This window comes from Alligator mississippiensis, chromosome 2 (genome assembly GCF_030867095.1).
Source record: "Alligator mississippiensis isolate rAllMis1 chromosome 2, rAllMis1, whole genome shotgun sequence".
NCBI lineage: Eukaryota > Metazoa > Chordata > Crocodylia > Alligatoridae > Alligator > Alligator mississippiensis.
The window spans coordinates 204,454,630-204,476,482 of NC_081825.1; the positions used below are offsets into that span (position 1 = coordinate 204,454,630).

The following is a 21,853-nucleotide window of genomic DNA, read 5'->3' on the forward strand; positions in this document are numbered from 1 at the left end:
TGTGTGAAGTTTAGCCTTTACAAAGGGAATGGATTCTGACAACCAGGCATCACTGATTTGGCATGCTCTGTGAAATGGGAATAGAATCAGTACTGGCTGGGTTCCTCTATGAAGCATCTGTAGGTGTTTGTCTTGCCAGTTCTGATAATATGTGTAATTATACTCAGAGAAGCAAGACAATATAACAGGGATGAAAATGAAAGGAAGGGGTAGTATTAAAACAAATGAGGAAATCAAACTTTAGCTAGTATGCATACAGATGTATAACACATCATCACTAGCACCAATTTATTTAGCATTCACCACCATAATGATACTTCTAGGCTTTGTTTTCTTAAAATGATGACAGCTAGTTTTTAAAAAGTCATAGCTTAGAAAACCTTTCATTCCTTTTTAATTTAAAGATTATGTCTCAGTCAAGATTAATTTTAAAGGGGGTTTGTTTTTTTTCCCATGAAATACATCAGCTAAAGCTTGGCAGTGCCATTTGCCATTACAGCATAAGCCAAATGGTGGCCCAGCCTACGTACCTATGTAGAGGTATAAAAGGGAGTACTCCCCTCCTCCCTGAACAAGGAGTGAGCAAGGACACTACAGATGTAACATTGGAGGAAGTCTCACTGGTGTGCGTGTATGTGCGCATGCACGTGAGTGTGCAGAACCAGATGTGGGGGGATGCGGGGGGTGTTGCACTGGTGCACTTGCACCCCCTTTCATTCCCACTCCACCCAAAATTTAAAACCAACTTCCTGGCAGTGGCAGCAGCATTTCTAGTCAGACAGGGTGCTGACAGACGTGGAAGAAAAAAAAACCCCATGCTTTACCGGAAACAGCAGGGGATTACTTCAGTCTGGCTTCACAGCTTTTGTATAGATCAGGCGCTTCAGCAGGGCTTCTTGGCACCTTTAGCTAAAGGTAATTCAATCAGCTATTAGATAAAAGCACCAAAAAAGCCCCTCTACAAACCGCATCTCTACAAACATTGAGAAAGCCAGGTGCAACTAACATGCTGCCTCTTCTGGGTGTGTGCTGGGTTTGGCGTGGCAAATTTAAAGTAAAGGGAATTTTGCTTTTTTTTTCTCCACGTCTGCATGAGGGAGTCAACTGATTTCATGGCTCATTATAATCTACCTGATCCTTTCTAAATTCTTGATTCCAGAACCATTAACAACCCTCTCTTCTTTTTAATGGTCTTGATGTTTCACGAATCAACGTATCCTTTGTCCTGCAATTCTGCTGTTTGTTCGCTGCTCCTGATAAAGAAGCTCCTATATCACATCCCTGCAGATTGTTTTTAATTTATTCTAATGAAGTTATATTTGTTTTGCTTCATTCTTAAGCCAACACAGCCCTAGGCCCCTAAAATATTAGTAAAGCTTCTAGTTTATTTTTAACTGGAGAAAAATGTGTTGTTTCTATGTGTGATGGTGCACCTCACCATGTGCACCCCTTTTCAAAATTCTAGATCTGCCTACGTGTGTGCGCGCACACGCATAGAAAGTTTTGCTCCTCTCTGAGACTCAGTTCTTTCCTTGTGTTGCACCTGTGCTGCTCACCACCCAGTTGTCTTCCCCATATGCATGCCTCAGAGTAGATAGGCATAGTAGCTCCTTTCAGCATTAAATGCTTTAGCAGTAACATATTTCATCTAAATCAGGTCATGTCATGTCCAACACAACATTTTCTCAATGACCAGGCTTTTATCATCCAGTTCAAAATTGTATTGAATCACAGGGGGGAAAGGCTAATTTTTTTCTTTGCTCTAACTTAAGCTGTAAATGAAACATGCAACAAATTATTTTAGAAAAGCAGGATAGTCAGAAAGAGAAAAGCAAAAAGATACTGTCCATGAAAAAGGAAAGCTTGGGTGTCCTTCCACAGTACAGGCTGTATAACATTACTTAGGAGTAAATTTGGTAAAATAATCATACTTACAAAAGGGATAGATAGTGGCCCTAGGTATAAGCCATGGTGCCTAAGCCATGTTACACCAAGGAGAGCCCTCATATTGTCAGTTTTAAACATTTTGAAGGGTTACAAAAATTGTTCCTTGTTTGACTGACAAAAAGATGTCTTGTGCCTACAAAGGCTAGGGACAGAGTTGCATATAAACCAGTTTAAGTGATCAGAAACTGGTTTAAACCTGTAACGGAACAAGAGTTCAGTGCACATAAACCAGTTTCAAAATGGCTGAAACTGGTTTAAGATAAACCTGGTTGAATGTAGTATCAGACTTAACTGATTTGGGTCAAACTGGTTTATGCAACTTCTGTCCTAGACCCCTTCTTGGTTTAAGTTAAACCAGAGTCCCCCAGCATCCCAGCATGCTTTTCAGCCCTGGGCTGGGCTATGCTGTCTGCTCCAGACAGCAGAGCTGGCCCTGCCCCTCTGCTCTCTAGCCAGAGCAGGGGCAGGCCGTGGCCAGATGCTGGCTGGCATCACCCCCTAAGGCAAAGGGAACAGGGAGAGGGGTTATTTCTACCTCCCTCCCCTCTGGACCAGCCTGTCGGTGCTGCTGAGGGTGGATGCAGAGGGGCTGGGCCACAGGGGCCAGGCCCTTCCCAGTGGGTTGTAGCTTGGGCTGGAGCCGTAGGGGCTGAGCAGCTAGATTGCTCCCAGTTCCCCATGCCCAGGCCAGGCAGGGGTGTCATGGAGCCTCAGCCAGCTGCAAAGGGCCCTTCCCTACCAGGCCAAGCCAGCTTCCCCTCACCTCCAGCAGCTACTCCCCCTCCTGCTCCTGCCCCTACTGCACCACTCTGAGTAGGGGGAGGAAGCTGCAGCACAGCAGGAACAGGGACAATAACTGAGGCCCCTAAGAAAAAGCATTGGCAAAAGATGCTTGCACAATAGACAATTTCCATTTGCTGAATAGCTAAGTTTACTCTACTGTAAGCCAATACCAAACTACATGGGCCTGCTCCTACATTCCCATAATTAGCATCTGAATTAACAGTACCCCCAGAGAGGAATTTCATTTGTACAGGAGTTTTATCACATCAAGAAAATACAAAATTAGTTGTAATCATTACAGTCACAGAACCAGGAGCCAAAGTGAATGGCTATATATCATTAACATATATGCACAGCAGCAAATATTTGGAATTACATGTATTCACATAGTAATAAATATCTGCATCTCCCGCTTCTAGAATTACACACAATAACCCTGCTACCTTGAACAGCACTCTGAATGCATTATCAAATGAAGGAAAGCAGCTGAAGGATGAGATGTGAATTTTCAGGATTAACTTCCAGAAAAAAATGGAAATAATTCTAGTAATTCCTAGACTAAGCAGGATTATTCAGCTAATAACATCACTCACTACCAAGAAGAAATGCAGGACAAAACTCTGTGTCTCAAATCCAACTCAGGTTTCCTGCATTAGCCAGTGAGGGCCCTGGGCCTTGCACCTATGATGGAACGATGTGCAGGATTAAGTCTAAAGAGAGGCAGGCCAATGGGAAGGCATTAGAAGGAAGGGGGAGCTAGGCAGGCAAAGGGGCTTTGTTATAGTTTGAGTCTTTACCAGTTAACTAAGGGGTGCCCTGAGTGATCACCATGCCTGGCAAGCAAGATACTGGCTGACAATGAAGAGAATGGAGACGTGGGTTGGCAGCAAGCTGTGTGAAAAAGTTTGTATCATAACAAGCACAGTGCAGTGCTTGGGTCTCAGCACTGTTTCTGATGTGTATTTCAGGGCCTTTGGCAGATCACTGGGTACATCTGGCGCAGGCTGTTGGAATTCCATATCAGGGGCTGGCAATTTTTGCTGGCAGGTGTCTAGAATAATCCAGCTGTGACTGGAAACAGGTGGGCATTAGAACCCCGCTGCTGTCACTGCTCCTCCCCACTGCTTAGCTGTGGGTAACACAAGTGTGGCAAAAGTCCTCCTCAGCCAAAGCCTATGTGGCCTGACTATCATGCAATACAAGGGAACACCCCTCTGTCACAGCCCCAGATGGCCAACTCCAGCACAGAACAGGGAGAGTCCTGCACCATCAAATGCTGCTGAAGCTACAGCTCCATGGGCTGAAACCAAAGACTCCATGGGCCACAGGTTGCCATCCCCTATTCTAAATACTCAAGATGCAGAAATATACCAAGTGGACATATTTTGCTTCAGCTCAATTTTGGCAGCTTTTTTTTTCATATAGACTAGTATAAATTATTCAAGTTTTACAAGTCTGTAACACTTTCACAATTGTGTTCTTGTCACAGATGTTGCCAGCCAAGACAATTGTAGTGGCTGCTGGAGACAAGGAACATGCGTTCTTTAACAGTACATGCTGGTACAACACAAGCTGCCAGATGAGCTTAGAAATCTATTTAGGAGACCAAACATTTATGTCCAGTTCAACAAACTACTTAAGTATGAGCATCACTTTAAAACACATGGAAAAGTCCAATTGCTCACCATATAATCTTAACATGTACCTTACTGAATGAGAATGAACTAAATACATACTTCAAATAAAGCATGTACTTAAAAACTTTGCTGACCAAGCACCTTAATCCAGGGGTAGCCAATTTACAGCACATGTGCTCCAAGTGGCACAGGAAGCCTCTGTGTGTGGCCTACAGCAGATTGGGAGGCGTCAGGCAGCACAGTGGCAGACAGAGCAGGAAGTGGAAAGCAGAGGAGCACAGGTCAGGGAGCAGCAGATTATGCCTGGGAAGGGGATTAAAGTGGTACTTAGGGGCTAGGGACAGACATTTTAAAAGTCTGAGCCTGAACTGATTCAATTTTTGCAGGTTAACCTAATCTGGCTAGGCTAAACTGGCTTGTAACCACTAAAACATCCCCTATGGACAGAAGAAATGCAGGCATGTGCCTGCAGTGGCTCAGGCTAGAAGCTGGGGAGTGCTAGAGCAGCCCTTCCTTCCCTTCCATAGTGCTGAGCTGTTGGGGGGCATGGCCAGGTCCTGCCAAGATGCTCTGATTAGGGAGGGGTTCCCCCCCATCCCTGACCAGCCCAGAGGGGAGTTGATAACACAGTGTTTATCACCCCTAACTCATTGTTTATCTGCCCATTAAGAAAACAAAAGCCTCTCTCCATTAGTTTGAGCTCTTCTTAAACAACTTTTTCCAAGGAAGAAACAGAGGGACATTACCAGCTACCTATTGGTTAGCTACAAAAAGCCCTAAACCGACACTGTCCTGTCTGCCTTTGTCCCCTCTCCCACAGCATGAACCATAGCCAGCATGTGGTATGCTAGCTAACGCTGAGAGGTTTCTGTGTAAGGCAGAGGGAAGAAGGGGATCCCTGCTTGAGGAGGGAGTTAGCAGAGCAGGGGGGGAGCAAGGGAAGCCAGGCAGATGCTGCTGTACCTGCAGTCTCTGCCAGAGCTGCAGCCAGCAGCCCTGATGGGGTGGAGTAGAAAGCAAAGCCCTGTTCAGGGTTGCAAAGCATTTGGGATTCTGAGTTAACTCAAACCAAAAAAGGGTCTGGGACAGACATTGCATAAACAGATTTGACCCAAATCAGTTAAGTCTGATACTGCATTCAACCAGGTTTATCTCAAACCAGTTTCAGCCATTTTCAAACCAGTTTATGAGCACTGAACATCTGTTCTGTTGCAGGTTTAAACCAGTTTCTGATCACTTAAACCGGTTTATGTGTAATGTCTGTCCCTAGCCAGGGAGGGCACGGGGCTTAATTCGTGGCATGTCTGCCAAAAAGGTTGGCCCCTACTGCCTTAATCAATCTGTGGCATGAATTTGCTTGAAATAAACTCAAAATTCATCTTTGCCCAGTCATTTATAAATTGTGCTATTTGTCAATTAGTCAACTTATTATTTCAAAACACAGAACCAAAACTTTCTGAATGCCTTATATTATACCAAACTCACCTAGTATGTTGTTAAATATTATTCTTAAATGGAAATGAAGTGACACCGTTTTCTTTTTTTTTTAAAGGCTTTGCTTTCTACAACATCAGAATATGTCAACATCAAACCATGTACAATCTATAACATTTTCTCTCTCCTGTTTCTTCATGCTTGAAGGTTATCACTCATCAGTACCATATGAGAAACATTGTAGACTCAAAAGAGTGTTCAACTGATGTTACTACAGTTTGATAAAGACTAGAGCAGACTTTGGCATAATCCAGAAAACAAATACCACTCAATAATCTTATCCTTTGTTGCTGCTTCTATGCAACTCTCAGCTACCACAATTGTAATCATTCAGCACATGCTTTTAAAACATGTTTTTTCTGCATGCTTTGGCAACTTTTCTTTTATATCCTTTGTGAACTAAAGCCCTTGGGCAGCCACTCTCATTTCCTTGAATGGTGGTGCAGAGAAACACTTTAATAGTCAGGTTCAAAATGCTGACATGCTACAGTAAGGAATTATTTTCTATCTGGTTTTAAGTATCTTTCTAGCAGTGCCATCATTTGCATAACTAGCAACATTTTATTAGTGAGAAGCTTGGCTATTCAGAAAGTGAAAAAAAATCTTTCCAATGTATGGAATTTAATTTTAGGTACCTTTCGGTCCTATAGATTTGTGATCAAATATTGGGCAAACAGAGACTCCAACTATACAAAGAGGTAAAGCAGATAGGACACACCAAAATGTGAGAGGGGGAAACAGAAGCAGAGATAAGGAAGGACAAACAAAGAAGGAAAGATCTACAGATAAAAAAATACATGCCAGGATCCTTCATAAAGGCTGCTACAGCACCTCCTTTCAATTCCCTGGCAATACTTTTGGCAGTAACTAGAGAAGACAAGATAGGACAAAATCTTGACTTTACCTGTAACCCAAATATATCTGTATCTGGCTCTTGGAAAACCTGGAATGCTTGCTATGGCTGAAGACATAAAAGCAGCATAATATTATTACCATATTTCTATCCATGAGAGAGGCATGGAAGATTTGTGAGTAATGAGACAGAGCTACAGAAGGCTAAGACAACATACAGGAGAAGTTTGAACCTGCTGCTCAGTTAGCACACAAATTTACAGCAGAGCTGCAAGAAAGGAAGATAATCTTAGTTGAAATCTTCTAAATGGACTAGAGATGGAAGAGATAGGAGAGGAAGGAGCCACTCTAGAGGACATTGCTGGAGACCAAATAGGAAATACATGCTAAGATTCTGGCTGTGGGGTCAGAGATGATGGAAAGAGTTTTGGAGAAGCTCTAAAGAAGGGGTCAGCAAACATACAGCCTGCAGGTCAGATCCAACATGTGAAGCCACTAGATCTGGTCTGCAGAGCTGGAAGGCTTTGCCTCTACCCACACCCATGTTGAGGCTGGGCAGTGAAGAGCTACTCCCACGTTGCCACCGGTCCTGCCCACCCCCTACTCCTTGACTGCAGCACAGGAGCAGCTTCCAGCCAGCAGGGAACTGAGCAGGGAATGGGCAGTTGCAGCCAGGGGAGAGCTAGGGAAGAGCAGCAGCAGTGCAAATACAGCTTTCCACTGGCTGGGAGCTGTGCCCAGGCTGCAGATGGGGAGCGAGGGGCTGAGGAGAAGTGACAGCAGTAGCAGGGGCACATTTCTCAGCTGCCTGGCCCTGTCACAGCTCCCCTCTGGCTGGAAGCTGTGCTCACATCTCAGCAAAGGTGCAGAAGGCTGGGAAAAGCAGGATCGGCACTGTTGCAGTTTCCAGATGCCTGGCTTAGCATGGGCACAGGCAGTGCCCCCCTCGTTGCTACTGAAACACTGCCAAAGCCACCCAGCCCATACTGTACTACAGTGGGGTTGTTCCAGCTTCCAGCTCTAAACAAAGTAGTAGGATGTGGTAAGGCATAGAGAAAAGGAGAAAAGGTTATGAAAACCAACACCAGGAATAAAAAATAGAGCTTTTAGAGAGGGGTAGAAAAAAAAGAGAGTTTGAAAGCAGAGTTCATTTGAGGTTTGTTGCATGTGAGGTGACTGATAAGATATCCAGGCAAAGGCATGAGAGGCAGAAGAACTGGCATGAAACAAAGGGTGAAAGCTCTGAAAGGAGAGAAGCAGTTTAGAGATAATGCAGCTGAACCAATGGGAGGGCCTGTTCCCTCCCATGCATTGACTCCAGAGAAAAAGTGGCAAAAGTCACAGACAAATTCATAAGGCAGATAAAGCTGCGTGGGGAACAAGACAGAGCTATGGGAAGAAATGCTTAAAGAGCAGCTGAAAAAGTGAAGCTAAGAGAAGGAATAAAATCTCAGAACCTAGGGAACACAGTCTGATTAGGAGCAGTGTCTAGGCAAAGTAGAGAAATAATTAATATTAAGGTCAGAATGTATTTAGTAGCAGGATGAGAGAAGTCACAGTGGGAATCAACATATTAAAATGCAAATAAATAGCAGCTTGATGCATTGAAGAGTGATCAAGATGCTAAAGAGGTAGAAAAAGCACCCATCCGTAGCATGAAAACAGAGGTAGTGACGTTCTGTTTTCTGTTAACCTGGAGCCTCTTACCAGGTATGCAGGGAAGTAAGGAACCAGAACCACATCAGGAATAGGCAAGAGGCAGTCTGAAAGTACGTGTGCCCACATGCATTAGCATTATGTTGTAGTGCTAGCAACCAGCAGTAGCACTAGTACATCCCAATATTTTACCATTTCTAAAACTGCAAATTAGCATTGGTAATTGGTACAATGCCTGCCCATGACAGAATGTGACCATTACATCCAGGAACTAAAGTATTTGGCAAAAAAGTGAATTAAACCAAATACAAAAGTAAAAACTAGGTACTCAGGTGTATCACGTACCACACAACTGTTTGTATTTTTCATTAGTACTATATCACGTATAAGATGGCCTTTTCTTCTATCATACTTCAGACTATTGACTACCTTATTCTTAGCTCTACACTCATTTAACAATAAATGTATTAAAATAACCAACATCGATTAGAATGTTTTCATTTTCAATAAGAGGAAACCTTTTAAATTCACTAAGGTAGCAAAGAGACAAACTGATCCATTGTACATGGAGTTATAGATTTTTTTCAGCGACACCAATCCAGGGTGGATCCAGAGGGAGTGCAGTGGTGTGGCTCAGGGGTGCCTGGAGCACTGGCAAAACAAGCAGGGTTCATGCCCTGGGCAAACCCTGCAGCAGAGCAGGCAGGGGGAAGGCACACACAGGTTTCGAGATCAGAAGATGGCAGGCAGGGTTCCAAGAGTGCAAGTGGAGGGGGGAGGCGGGAGTTTTACCCAGTCTCTGGCAGTGGCTACTGACTCTGCTGCTGTCATGGTTATGTTCTGCCCGCCATGGCTCTTGCTCTTAGAGCAGCAGCACAGTGTCCATGCATCAGCTGCTGCTGCAAGAGCAACACTGTGGGGCTGTTCTCTGCAAACTCTGCAGGGATTGGTGATGATTTTGGTGCCTCTCCTAAATCAGTGCCCAGGGCTGGAGCCCCTCTTGCCCACCCCTAGTTACACTACAGGCCTTTAATCTAACAAGGGGTGTTTTGTGTCTAAAAAGCTTGTGAACCTCTGACATACACAAACACGCACAGAACTCATTTGTGAGCCTTTCTGTGCACCCTCAGGAGGTAGGAAAGTATGAAAGTATAAAAAGCATTGCTAGGTCCCAATCTAGACTATTACATAAATCCCATATGAAAAGAGAGTAACTGTGACTAGGTAACCAGTCCTCCTTCTGTCCAGGTAGGTGGAAAAAAGAGTGGGCAGGGGTACCCATTTACCAGTGGCTGGATTTCCAGAGCTTCTGCAGAGGGGCAAGTAACCTGTGTCAGTGACACTAATGATGAAATGACGTCTTCCATGGACCAAAAAGGAAGGCTCAGAGGCAGTCTAGGTCCTGCCCTATTTTAAAGCAATGCAGCTGTCTATGGCTCCTTATACAGGCTGAGTTGTAAGATAACAGTCCAACCCCAAAGCACACAATTACTCTGCGGACATCTTTTCAATGAAAAAAACCTGTAAAAATATTTGTCTGCGTGTCATGCCCCTAAAATCTTGCATTTCTATGCCCTGATCAGATTAGACTACTACACATGCAAACGTCATCCCTGTAGAGCTGAGATTTCAAAATTTGACCCTCATTTTTTTCTGACATCAGAAGCCATTAGGATAAAAGAAAACGGACTGAGGTGCATATGCTGCTTGCAAGTGACTCAGGCAGAAAGTCTACCCTGCCCAAGGCAACCAGTTCCACCAATCAAAGTTTTTTCCTAGACCAGTGGTTTTCAAACTTTTTTTCATTTACAGATCCCTAAAAAATTTCAAATGGAGGTTCAGACCCCTCTGAATTGGAAGCGTAGGTATTCGCACACTTTTGATTGATCATTGTCATCTTTCACAGACCCCTTAGACAGTCTGTGGACCCCCAGGGGTCTGTGAACCACAGGTTGTGACTCAACAAGACAGGTCTTTATGCAGAAAGAGCTCTGCAAAGGAAGTATATTTTCTCTTTCCCACTAGACTATGAAGGAACTGAAATATGAGACTCAATAACTTTCCAGAAAAACTAAGCCATGAAGAACTGAGGCATAAACAGCTTCATGCTTGGCATGGACTAAATCCTTCACAGGGAGGACTATATACTTTTTTATTGATCATCAATGATGGTAAGGAAATTGCCAGGGGCTCTGGTCAGAGCATCTTCCCAGTGACTTAAAGCAGGGGTCAGGCTGGCTCCGGCAATCAGATCCAAACTGCAAAACCATCGGATGCAGCTCAGATTGGGTCAGGGGTGGGTGGGTGATTGAACAACAGGCTTCAGTGGTGGGAACTCCCCCTATGTGGCTGCAGGGAGAAGCAGCGGCCATAGGATCTGTCCTCTGGTACCATGGAGAACAGAAGAAGTGGCTGGGTCCAATCACCCACCCGCTCCTGACCCAACCTGAGTCATTACAGTCTGCAACTAGTCTGAAAGGTTGTCAAAAACTAACAGAAAGCAGAGAAAAATTTACCACTCTGGAAAAAAGCTGGAGAACAGAGGCTTTATGCTAGGGCACTGGCACCTGTCATAGCCATTATTACAGTTTTCCAATGTATTATTTTCCCACTAATTTCTGTAGTGCAGCTCTACAGCCCCAGGATGACCTTGTACAGGTTTCTTTAAGACATGGTAAAAAAAAATGAGATCCCCGGCACTTCCAAAAAATTCCCATCACTTCTAGAGCTCAGTGCTGCAGCAAGCCTCATAAGCTGAAATTCTGAGGAGACTGCATTTGTCCTTCCAAAAATGAATTCCACTTTCAATAAGGCAGTAAACAGTCTGGCTGCAAACAACCATATCCATAAGATAGTTAGAAAACTCATTACCATGAGAAACGCAACAGCATACCAGGTGCAGACAGCTCCAATTAATCAAGTTGTCTACCACAGGAAACAGCTTCACTGATCAGAACTTCTCAGATGCTACAGCAGAGGCACAGAAACATTTCCTCTGCCTCCTGCAGAACTGTGCATAAGCTCTTGATGATATTTAAGACTCAGCTGGTCCAGTTCAGTAATGGACTTCTACCACAAGTATTCTGACTATCTTACTTCCCACTGTGATAATCACAGGTCATCTCGATAAATCAGTCCCATATGAGAGTGAAGCTAAGAAAAAAGACATTTAGGAACTGCTATATTAATGGCCAGGTCAACTGTTTATCCCTCCAGCAAGAGTGCCCAGAGAGTATAGAACTGCTCCCATTACCTATCTGCCATCAGGAATTTTAACCCACCTTCTTCATCTTCAATCTCTGGCAAAATGAATCCCGTTTTTCAAATGTACTTAGTTTAATCAATAATAATTTCTAAGCAGCACTGAAATATGAATACAAATTACATTGATGTTAACCACGATAAAGGTTCAAATGTAATAACAGTACTGCCTTAATAGCAACTATAGATTATCTATAAAGTACAATGGACTTTGTAACATTAAACTAAGTAGAAAAACTTAGAGTCATTACACTGTCAATTGGGATTTACCGTATTTACTCAAATACAAAATGAGGTCCTCCCCCCATTGCCAGAGGGGATATAACAAAATCTCATTAAATACATTGTATATCATTAAACTGCTGCCAAAAACAGCATGTGCTCAGCAGTGGAAACCAACTATGAAGTTGATTAAATGCAGCCAATACTGAGCACGATTATAAAATGTGGCCTACATTGTGTAAACATGCTGATGGGAACCTATCACAAGAACAGGTTAGTGTAACCTGTCTGAATAAGATATATGGTAGTACCCATTAAGCGCAGTCCCTCTCATCACTGACTCTTTTTCAAGTCATGGAGAGCCACAACACGGCATGGTTCACCTAGAATCCCTCTGTGGCTCCTTCTCTCAGCCTGGCACATATGATTAGTGTGGCCCTGCCCTCCATCAAGTGGAGCAGGAGCAAGACACCTCAACTGCGCATATATTTTTGGAGCATCCCAGGGCTTGTGATAAACATACCTAATTCCAGTCATGAATGGGGGCTAATTAGTGCATGGATCCTTTGTGGGGCGGGTATCTGGCATACACACAAACTGAGCAGTGCTGACCCAGGGCATCACCGTGGCTTGAAATGCTGTTGATTCTGGTGGGGCCCAGACCAATGAACTATGTGATAAATCATAAGCCTTTGGCTTTGGACTAATGTCATGAATAGTTTGTACAGTAAAAGCTCTGCTACCTGGCATCCCCCCCATGAATGGGGGATGCTGGATAACAAAACATGCTAGTTAATTGAGCAGCCCTGGCTGCTGCTTTTTCTGCCACGTCTGGGGCGTCCCTGCGCCCCTCCCGCAGCATTGCCATCCCTCCCACCACCTCACCACCCATCCCACGGGCCCTGCAGGCCCCATGGGACAGGGAGGTGGGCCCCGCACAGCCTTTTATGCCCCTGGGCAGTGGGGGCTCGGCAGCATGGGCTGCTTTGGCCTCGGCCGTGGGGGCTCGGAGAAACCAAAAGTGCTGCGGTGGGGATGCTGGCTTGTAGGATGACGGGTAATGCAGCTTTCACTGTACTACATTTAAGTAGGTGCCAAAGTACTGCTCAAAAGTGTATGTATGAGTACTTGTGTTAAAACTTATAGCAGTTTTTTAAAAAGTTAATGGGCATTAAAAACTCTGGACAAATTAAGTACATGGATACTATCTCCAAATTGCTACAACCATGTTTAATTTCAAGGTTATTGTTTTCAACTTTGCTCCTCACTTCCATGTGCTAAGGGAGAGCAGGGCCTGACAGTAAGGAGAAGGGGCTACCAAAAAAGTTGGGGGGAAATAGAAAGCAAAGGGCTAGCTGACGCCCCAACCCCCAACAGATTTATTTTCCCTGCAGTGGGAGGGTGATAAATTCAAGGCAAACCTCCAATAATTAGATTCTATATTTGAAAAATTATAACAAATTGATCATTTTTTCATATATAGAATTGAATTATTGAGGGGTCATCTTATAATCAAGGTCATCTTCTGTTCCAGTAAATACAATCATATTGGCACAGATATTGGACTACCAGTCCATAAAGAAAAACAATAGTGAAAGCAAGTTTTCTTTTAACAGAGTAGTTGAACTTATTGGATAGTAAATTACATGCAGACATGAGCACTAGGGATGGTGATATCCACAGGCTAAATAGTATCTATCAAACACCTTCACCTACTTCAAATTCATTCTGCCCAGTAATTGTAGTAGTGGCTAACTACTGCTAGCATTCCAGACTTATGAACAAACTTCACAAATGTTCAAAACATCAACACAGATGTTTCTCTCTTCTCCGCAAATATGATTTATTTTTTCTAAATTCCTATTGTATGAGGATGACCAAATGTTAGACCCAATTTAAGGACAGATACAATGTTTGATATATCATGCCCAAACTATATATAAAAAAAGATTTATGCCAATGGAGTGAAGTGACTACCACCCTTCTGAAGGGATACCGAGAGCTAGAGAGCTCCTATGATATTACGTTATGAAATTGTTATAAACATGCAAGTTATTTCAAGTCATTTTAAAGTTTCCTAGAATCTGTTATATTTTCATTTATTCCTCTAAGAGCTGTTCACTGAAAATACAGTATGAAGGAGCACAGGTTGTATGGGTGAAGGGATATGAAAAATGCTACCAACAAAGAGAGCATAAATACTCCAAAGTATGACTAAAATACAAAATATGTGACATAATGAAAGCTTTATTGGCACACGCTTTAGTGAACTGCATAACTTACGGATTCAAAATGGTGCCATTCTAGACGCATGGGCTGAGTAGAGACAGTTAAAAAGTCTGAGGCTGAATTGATTCAGTCTTCGCAGGTTAGTCTAAGCCGGGGTGGGCAATTATTTTGGGGTGGAGGGCCACTTACCCAGTTTTGGCAGGCTGTCGAGGACTGCATGGGTAGCCCTGCCCCTTGACAGGTGCCCTGTCCCCTGGTCACCATCTTGGGACCAATGTCCCAGGGCCAGCACCGGTGGGGCCCAGAGTGGAATGCAGGCTGGCAAGGGTCTGTGGAGGTGGGCTGGGCTGCACCAGCAGGGAGAGGGGGGAGCTGGCCTAGCTCAATAGAGCCCCTGCCAGCTGGGACCCTATACCCCCCTGCTGCCCTGCTCTGGGCCCCACCAGCGCTGGCCCCGGAGCACTGGTGCAGGCCCCATGCTCCCACTAGCTCCCCGCCTACTCACACCCAGTGTCCCCCAGCCCTGCAGTACAGGCAGGGGGCAACGTACAGCCCCGACCCCCTGCTTGCCAGCAGGGAAGTAGCTGGTGCTGAGCGCGGGGAAAAGCGGCCCCTCACCCACCCCATAGCCAGCACTCCCTCCTGCAGCCTCTCACAGCCCATGCGGGGCTGTCTGGAGCAGGCACAGGCAGCCCCAAGTGGGCTGCAAGCAGCTGCAGTGTGAGGCACCGGCCACATAGCGAGTGAGGGGCCGCTCAGCACCAGCTTATAACCCAGCCCCACTGACAGCCTGGCAGTGGGGCCGGGTACAAGATGGTGCTGAGCGTGGCGGGGGAAAGCTGCCCCTCGCCTGCCCCAAGCCTGGTGCCCCACGCTGCAGCCGCTCGCAGCCAGCCTGGGGTTCCCTGTGCCAGCTCTGGACAGCCCTGTGTGGACTGCGAGTGCCTGCAGCAGGGAGCGCCGGCCATGGGGTGGGTGAGGGCCGCTTTTCTCTGCACAGGGAAGGAACCCAGGGAAAAGCTTAGCACGGGAGGGAAGCAGCCCCTCCCCCACCCCATGGCCAGTGCTCCTGCTGCAGCTGCTTGCAGCTTTCGAGGCTGTCCGGAGCAGGCGCAGGCAGCCCCACACAGGCTGCGAGCAGCTGCAGCATGGGGCGCCAGCCATGGGACGGGGAAGGGGCTGCTTCACCACCCCCCCCGCACTCCTTCCCTGCCCAGGTTCCCTCCCGCCCTTCTCCCCGCTCACTTACCTGCGGTTCCGGCGCGGGGCAGCCACATGCTCCCAGGCCAGAAGCCCTGGCAGGGACTTCCGGCTGGGGGGGGCGAGGCCAGGTGGGGCCACTGTTGTTGAAGCCCACTGGGCTTCACCTGGGTCCTACTGCCCTTGGTTCCTGTCATTTTTTACAGGAACCAAGGGCAGAGAAATATTAATTTTCTACGTTTTTTAGGGGCCTCACGGGCCAGATAGAATGGCCTCGTAGGCTGAATCCAGCCCACAGGCTGGATTTTGCCCACCCCTGGTCTAAGCGGCTTAGACTGGGCAAATAAGCCAGTGAACAGACATTCACTTTTGATTCTGGAAGTGCAGACACATGCCTGTAGTGGTCTAAGCCAGAAGCTGGGGGAGGGGCACTAGAGCATGTCTCCCTGCTCAGCTGGAGCAAACAGCTTGGGCCAAAGCTAGCCCCACCCACCCTGTGACTGGGGATTTGCAGGGAAGGTGCAAAGCATCCTGGGATGCTGGGGGACTGAGAGCTAACATGATTCTGAAGGGAAAGTTCAAAAAACTGTTTTAACCTAAATCAGTTAAGTCTAATATACCTCCATCCAGGTATACCTTAAACCGGTTTTGGCCATTTTGAAAGTAGTTTATGTGCACTGAACTTCTGTTGTGTTACAGATTTGAATTGGTTTCCAATCACTTATATTGGTTTATGCATAATTTCTGTCCCTAGCCATGATGAAACCATTCCACCACATCATTATAGCCTCCATCCTGAGGAGACTTGCGCAGAAACTCAACTTTGCAGCCTGAACATAAAATTAAAAGATATGCATCTATTTCTGCAGAGCTGGGGTCCAACTATGCAAATACTTGCACGCCTATGCTATATCAGGGGTGACCAACCTGGCACCATGCATCATTATTATATTATCATTATATTACTATGAATTGCATGTAGGCTGATAGATCTGGCCTCCAGAATAAAAGTTTTAATTATATAGATGTAATATTGAGACATAATTTATTTTCTGGAATTCACAAAAATGCACATGAATTCAAGATACTAAATCATTTTTTCAAAAGCTTTAAAACAAGACACTGAAATTTTAGTCTCCTAAAATCAAAATTCTTATTCAGTATATTAAAATGTGTTTTTATCAGTAAGTAAAATCTCCCTTCCCCTTGTTTTTCCCTTTTTTCTTTGGCTGCAATTTTCTTTCATTATAAAAGATGATCCAAATTTTTTTGATTATTTGCAAAAAGGAGAAAAAAATTAAAAACAACACTCTTTTTGTTTTTCAACCGCTCAAAATTCATTTTTATGTTAAAGCTGAAAAGATTTTCATCCAAAATTTTAAAGGAAAATTATACATTTTTAAAATATGCTTAATTAGACAAAAACCCAGGTTTCCATAAAAGTAGTTTTGAAAAATGTCAACCAGTTCTATTATATGATAACTATTTTCTGCATAAGAAATCATGTAGTGCAATGCTATGGTGTACTATGAATATTTATACACTTGCTCTCTCTCTCATACACATTTCAGTAAGTATTATGAAGAGCCATTGTGACACCATCTGCAGCAAAACCAGCTACTGTTTGCATCATTTTCAGTATTTTTTTTTAATATTAATCTGTGCCACCGGCCACCTATTAGGTATGAGTGGCAGGATGCTTCAATTGAAGCCAGCAAACCCTTCTCCCCAAGTTGTCCTTCACCCTGTCATCAGCTCCTATCTCTCCCATACACAAGGTGGATAACATTCAGGGAAGCAGAACATGTAAATCTGTTCTCACCCATCATCAATGCCACTTCAGGAACTGACAGGCTAGTGTAGGCTATACAAAATGCTATGCTTCCCTGGGGGATAAATGTGTATCCTTTGTGGCGTTCTGAGTTTCAGTAGGATTCCACAAGAGTGTCCAGCAACACAGGATGGAGATGAAGAGCAACATAAGACAACACAAATAGCCGGACTGAAACTACACACTCCTGTTGTCGAGGAAACAGCTCTGCCACAGGCAATTACAGCTGCATCATCCTCATAAATGAGTGCTACGTTCAGAGAGCAGATGTTCAACTGGATCATTAGCAAATACAGGGAATAAATGCAAGTTGAAGGCACAGCTCCTCACTCAACATAATATTTAAGGGCAACAACGAGTAATCATATTGAATACAGAAGGTGCTATAAAAACTAACATCTTTGCTCCATCTAAATATACCTGTTTATTGCCAGCATCTGATTTCTGTTTGGGTTTGTCAAATTACTCTGAGAATTAAAGGCAAATGGCTGACTTATAGTGTTGATTTTTGCTTCTCTAAATTTTTAGGACCAATGCTGCTGTTGGCTCAATATTCTGCCTCATCATATATTTCTTGCCATTCATAAGCACACATTTATTATGCGAGCTTTTTAAAAAGTACAATATTTATTTACCAAAGGTTTCACATGAACCAACAAGGTATTTAATCTGAAATCCATAGTGAAAAAGAGTTTTCACATAGCAAAATTCTCTGTTTTCATTATTTTAACTTGAGATTTGCAGTATTTGGTGATTTTTCATAAAGCCCCATCCTCTAAATTCCACCAGTTTGGTGCAAATTTCAGCTTCATATTTTTTCAGTGTAAGTTGCTACTCCTTGTTGTTTCAAAATATATGTTAAAACCCATGATTTTTAAGTAAATCTCATGATTTTTAGGGTCCCAGTTCACATCTGTTGAATGCTTGGTGTTGGCAAGGTTGGCATAATGGCCCAAAAATGTGAACAGACACCCATAGCAGCATAAGTACTTGGACAACCTCAGAGTTTAGCAGCAAGATATAAAAAAGTGTGAAGCATTGGTTTCTCACAGCAATTTGGTACAGCATATAAATTCGATGCTGAGGAAAAAAGATTTCTTGAACAAAAGATTCTGAAGCACAATACTTTGTATGAAGCACACAACACAACAATCAAGCAAAAGCCCTGACAAAAGCCATCAAAATGATCCCTATTAAATATCACACACTTTTCCCTTAAACAAAATCAAATTAAAATTGTGCTCTCTTTTGAACTTCATAAAATTCTAAAAGATGAGCCATGCACCAAAATATGTAATAAAATATATTTTGACACGCTAACTGAATAATTGTGCATGATCAAACAGCTTTATGCTCACCAAATCATACACATTTTCAAGTGAAGGCATCTTCATATATTAATGAAGACCAAAAACCTGCAAAAGAAAATTAAGTCATGGAAAAGAAGCAAGGAGACAGATCCATCCACCTTTTGTATTTACATTTTTTCAAAGACTTGAGCAGGGTAGAATAGGATTACACTCAAGTATCTATATGCACCCTCTAAGTTTCAAAAATGCAATGTTTTGTTAAGTATTTTATACTCTGGAATCTAAATGCATACCTCAGTTTCTTTTCTAATGCTACATTAAATCTGTTTTATTAGGAGCTTTCCAATTATTCATGTACATGAAATAATTAAAAGAGCACTGCAGTCTCCCTCAGGAAAGGGCATGATCACAGAACTGCCATGTAATGCATGTGCATGTGCTGTCTCATTTCTGTAATAATCTGTCATCTGTACAGAATCTCCACAGAGAAGGTGGATTTCCCCATGCCTTTTGCTGTCCTGTGTTCTTTCCGTTTCCACTTTCTGTGAAGTCTAACCGTAATTAAGGATAAAAAGGTGGAGGTGGGAGGGAAACTAGGTCAATTACACCAGTATGTGTTCTGTAATGGGCTACCTAGTGCCCTACTGGTAACCCTTTGTAAGCATAAAAGCTAAACTTCTAAAAATCAAATAATTCTTAGATTATCTCATTAACAGAAAAATGGATTCTCTGGAGGAAATGTCAACACATCCTAGTCTACATAATTTATTTTTTCTTCTGCTTGGGGTATAAACTGCACTCTCAATAAGGTAAAGCAACAAAAACTGTGATCCAAAGTGAACCTAATACTAAATGAAGCCCTATTCTGTTTTTGAGTTTGTCATAGGTAACCATCGTAGGTAACCTTCCCTAACCATCCTCGTCTAAGAAATCCTCTGCTTAGCCCCCAAATGCATTAAGGTTATTTAAAGGGCTTGCCAGCATCAGTTGGTAAGAAGATGTATATAATAAACAGAAATGTAACATGAAGTTCTTTATGAGTGAAATTTCTCCCTGTGAATGCCTGGAAGTATCTGCCCAAGCTCCCCCTGAGAAGGAATCATTGCAAGTTGTGTGTTTCTTTCTTAGGGGACCCACATCTTAGAAAGATTCTTTCCCTGAATGGGCTTGACAGGCCTGGTAAGTAAGTAATGGTACACTAAAAAGAGCTGCTTCTCCCTGCTCTCTCCCTCTCATTCCCTGTTCTCTCCCTCATTATTTTAAAAGGGCAGAAAGCATGAATTTAGTGGAGAAAAGGTTTATGGTGCAATTGTAGCTTCTCAATATGTTCTTTCTCATACACCAACTTTTGAAAAGCTACCAGTTTAAACCATCCCTTTTCAAAAAGCTGTTTTTATTTTAATTTTATATTACCCTTCTCTTCAACCTCTTAGAGCTGGAGAGCCATTCTTGAAGCAAAGACATGAATCCTCAAGAGTAAAGAAAATCATTGCTATGAAAGACCATTCCAATTTCAGAGGAAGACATCAGGGATATTACTGAGGTCAAACCAGTATGAGAGAACAGTGACTACATTCTTCCTGAGCAACAAATCAAAGTGAAGCTTTGTCTTGACCTGCAGTAGCCGTTCAACATGAAGAGTAATATTCTACAATTAAAAAATGGCATCTTAATAAACAGCACATATCAATAAAGCTGCTAACTGTAAAGCCCATTGTCTGCCTTACAGCAGATGATGATTACAGATCAAGGTAGAAAGTAGCCCACAAATGTTTGGAAATATTTTTCATTGCCCAGGACTGTCACCCTACTTTGCATAGTACTGAACGAGCTCATTAACCTTCACTTTTCGGGGCTTCTTCTCCTTGCTGCCTAAAATAGGAAATAGCTCAACTTTATAGTAACATGTCAGCTCCTTCACCTTCTCACCCTTGAAAACCACTGCAAATGGTATGTGACACAACACCATTACTGTCAGTAATAAAATCAACCATCCTTACTGACAGCATAGAAAAGGCTAAAAGCATATAGTGAAAATCCAGTCATTGGTAATAAAAAGGTTAAACAACTGCTCTGTCAAAAGGAAATCTGACATTGTAAGAGCCTCCAATTAAAACTAGAAGGCAAAACTAAACATGCAAATACACAAAATTTGCTTCTATATATGTGAAAGAAATGGCAGGTTGGTAATGACTTGTAGAGACTTTACCCTCTCTATCATAAATCTGAGTCCAGCCTGAGTGAACAAGCATCTATATTGCAAAGAACTATGATACATTCACTAAATGGCACCATTCTTGACAGCTGCAGGAAATAAATCAAGGATTGAACAATGGGGCTAACTTCGGTAAGCTAAGGAGATTAGTAAAAGAGACATTGGGGACGTGGAGCCTCAATGAGATGGGAGTCCAGAACACGTGGTTGTTCCTTAAGGAGACAATACTCTGAGCTCAGAGGGAGTCAGTCCCAACGCGAACCAAAGGAGACAAGAGTGCTAAAAAGCCCCCTTGGCTCAGTCAAAGCACCTAGGAGGGCCTGAGGGCAAAAAAGGTGGCATACAATCAGTGGAAGCAAGGGGCTATCACCAAGGAAGATTACACTTCCGTTGCTCATGATTGCAGGGAGGCTGTTAGGAAGGCCAAAGCAGAGACGGAACTAGGGCTGGTGACCAGAATTAAGGGTAACAAAAAATCCTTTTTCAAATACATAGGGAGTAAGAAGAAAGCACCAGGTAATGTGGGGTCCCTACAAGACAGGCTTGGCAATCTGGTGATTGAAGCAAAGGAAAAAGCTGATCTCATCAATGAGTTCTTTGCCTCCATATTTCTGAGCAGGGACTGGGACAACTCCCCCACTAGGATTATGGACAGGCTCAGGGGACACAGCGCCATGCCTAGGGTCAGGGATGATCTAGTTAGGGAACTCTTGGAGGGGCTGGATATGTTTAAATCAGCAGGTCCAGATGCTGTTCATCCAAGGGTACTGAGGGAATTGGCAGACGTCATAGCAGGGCCCCTGGCATGGCTGTATGAGCGCTCGTGGTGCTCTGGCCAGATCCAAGAGGACTGGAAAAGGGCCAATGTGGTCCCCATTTACAAGAAGGGGAGAAAGGAGGACCTGCGTAACTATAGGCCAGTTAGTCTCACCTCAGTCCTTGGGAAGACCTTTGAGAAAATTATCAAAGAGCACATCTGCAAGGGCCTAGCATGCGAGGTAATGCTCAGGGGCAACCAACACAAGTTCATTGAGGGCAGATCCTGCCTGACTAACCTTGTTTCCTTTTACGACCAGGTCACAAGGTCCTTGGATGTGGGCATTGAGGTGGATGCTGTCTACCTGGACTTCAAGAAGGCCTTTGACACTGTTTCTCACCCCATTCTCATAAAAATACTAGGCGGCTGTGGCATTGATGCCTACACAGACAGATGGGT

The 21,853-nt window shown here is 43.7% G+C and overlaps 1 protein-coding gene across 5 annotated transcripts in view; it reads right to left on the reverse strand.

The window, feature by feature from the left end:
- The window catches only part of KIAA1549L (KIAA1549 like), a 292,080-nt gene that overhangs the window by 138,347 nt on the left and 131,880 nt on the right, over positions 1-21,853 (reverse strand). The gene's annotated exons all lie outside the window — the stretch shown is intronic.